Genomic DNA, 2,481 nt, shown 5'->3' with positions numbered 1-2,481 from the left:
CCCGCCCCCATTTTGTACACAACATTCTGTGTTCACCAATAAAAAATCCCACCATATTTATAAATCCTTCCCCAAGTTAAACATTTTCATTGTTCTTCGACCTGGTTTGGTGGTGTCTTTGGACTTCCTACCCGCTATTGACACCGAAGAACAATGAAAATGTTTAATTTGAGGAAGGATTTTTATCAGATGGTATGTAGATATGCAGCGAATCTGTCGAGTCCAACGTCCAAGATGTTCGGCCCCCATAGCATTCCAGATGCCTGTGCCAAGCTACCATGGCGAATGCTGGCTTATCTCGGGATCCTCTTGATTTCTTGAATTAAAAGCTCTCCAGAGAGGTGCTTTCCAAAGTTTTGCCCCAAATTAACCACCACCTAAGTTTAGCATTCAACAACAGGTAAACATGTCAGTAATATATGGAAATAGGTACACATACTGAGATAACACTAAATATCTCTCTCCCCTGCTCTCTCTTTAGTGGGTTGTTGGCGAGTGTCTTGGTTAGGTGTGCTCCTTCGTTTCATATCAAACGTCTATCATTGTTGAATGGGTACTAGATCTGATTTGACTTGCCATGATGAGGGAACAAAATTTAGCAGACAACGGCCAAACAGCTGATCGGTTGGGAAAAGGAAGTAGTGAGAGTAATCTCCCCTGCTTTATTGGAATGTACAAAACAATCCACAGCTAATTACCGAAACGTAAAAATAACATGAATGATCGTAAGGTCACAAGTTCAACAATCATCCGTATCTCTCCTCTTTCTTTTTTGTGTTTGAATATATGCATACTATATACTCGAGATACTTCGCGGCAATCTCTGACTGAATATTGACGTCATGGTCACTATTTTGTCAAAGACAAACTAAGATTTACAAAATGGGGCGTAATGTGTCCTGCATCTTAGCTAAACTGTCAGAAACACATCAATCTATATTGTTTTACAGTTTGGAAGCTTGCAGTTACAACAATACTAAACATGTTAGGGTCTCGCGGAGACACGTTGTTGTCGTCACCGTCTAATTATGGGCTACTTTGGGGACAATTTGATGAAAAATTGGGCCTTATTTTGAGGAAGGTACCCTAAAAGAAATGATTGTAAAAACGATTTTTTAAAATAATTTCAAATGGAGGTCAGGGGTTATCGGTTCGTACCCAGAAATGTAAAAAGTTGAAAATCGATATTTTGACCCAAACATCCTACTTTGAAGACCCGTGCCTTCCCTTTAAAAGCGAAATATCTTCACCCACAAATGTAGACGCCGTCAGCCCCGCTCCTGACAGCTTAAAGGTCTTGTGCTTTTTGAGTTATGTCTTAGGTTCTCTCAAGAATACAATTGAACTTGCCATGACGACCTCCTATATAAAACGGCCACCTGTACAAACGGACACTTTCCTTTTCCCTCCTTGCTTTTTTAAAATATATAATTGCAATGTGTAAAACGGTTGCTCGTCCAACACGGCCGCGCCCACCATATTCTATCAGTTTAAAACAAAAAAATACCGGTCTGAGACGGAGACGCAAATCTCTCACTGCCCGACGCTTTGTCATTGTTATAAAAGACCCTTCCCCAAGCTCCCAGACGTAGCCCTGGAACTGTCGTTATTTGTTAGTCCCTTCGATGATAATGTTGCTTAGGATGCTCGCAGTGTTTATCTTGGCTGACCAATCGGTAATAATAAAGATTTCAGCTGCTAGTGAAAAAAGCATGTGATCCATCTAAACCTATAAGCCTCGCCCACGACTCATAAACAAATCATAAGTGAAATGAAAGGAGGTCACAGTTTAGGCCTACCCATTCCGTAGACCCTGTGCATAACTAGGCAATTTTTTCAAGAACCGTTCCTTCTAAGTTCGTGTCGGATCCTCCCTTTCAGATCCCCACCAACAGGAAGAATGTGTTCCGCAGGGAAGTATCCTTTCTTTGAAATTTTTTGTAATCGACTTGCGCACTGTAATTAATGCTATCTATATAGCTATTATTATTATTAAGGTGACGCATAAATTGTCCTACTTAAGGACGACAAGTCTGTGACCTTCTCTACCCCTTATCGCAAGGGTGAAAGTACAACTCTGCTTCCTATTTGCCGTTTACAGAATCAATGCACTCTTTAGTGTCTGTTTTTGTCGTTAGTGTATACACTATCCTGACCCCCTTCGCGATTCGGTAGCAGGTGTGGCTGAAAAGCTGACCCAAGTTGGTTCATATCAGATACGTGTAAGTTGTTAGAGAGAAAGATGTCTGTATAAAAGGTGCATTTTGTACAAGGCCAAATAGTGGTCGACCATTCACCTGAATGACTGGAAACTTTTCCATACGACTTCCGAGCCCGATCCAATTTGAAGCACCGACAAAATTAATAAAGCTTTTTTAAACTAGTAGTGAGAGAAAACACTGTTTCTTGACTTTGAGCGATATTGGCCAAATTTTGCTGTTGTGATACATTTCAAATTCCCCCCCCCCCCCCCCCCCCCCC

At 41.2% G+C, this 2,481-nt stretch overlaps 1 protein-coding gene across 1 annotated transcript in view; it reads left to right on the top strand.

Moving 5' to 3' along the window:
• The window catches only part of LOC101858580 (betaine--homocysteine S-methyltransferase 1), a gene marked incomplete in the record, with an annotated part of 20,333 nt that overhangs the window by 941 nt on the left and 16,911 nt on the right, over nt 1-2,481 (top strand).

Source organism: Aplysia californica, unplaced genomic scaffold (genome assembly GCF_000002075.1).
Source record: "Aplysia californica isolate F4 #8 unplaced genomic scaffold, AplCal3.0 scaffold00772, whole genome shotgun sequence".
Taxonomy (NCBI): Eukaryota; Metazoa; Mollusca; class Gastropoda; order Aplysiida; family Aplysiidae; genus Aplysia; species Aplysia californica.
Note: the sequence above shows the minus strand (reverse complement) of the source record. Positions and strands in the feature narration are given on the sequence as shown.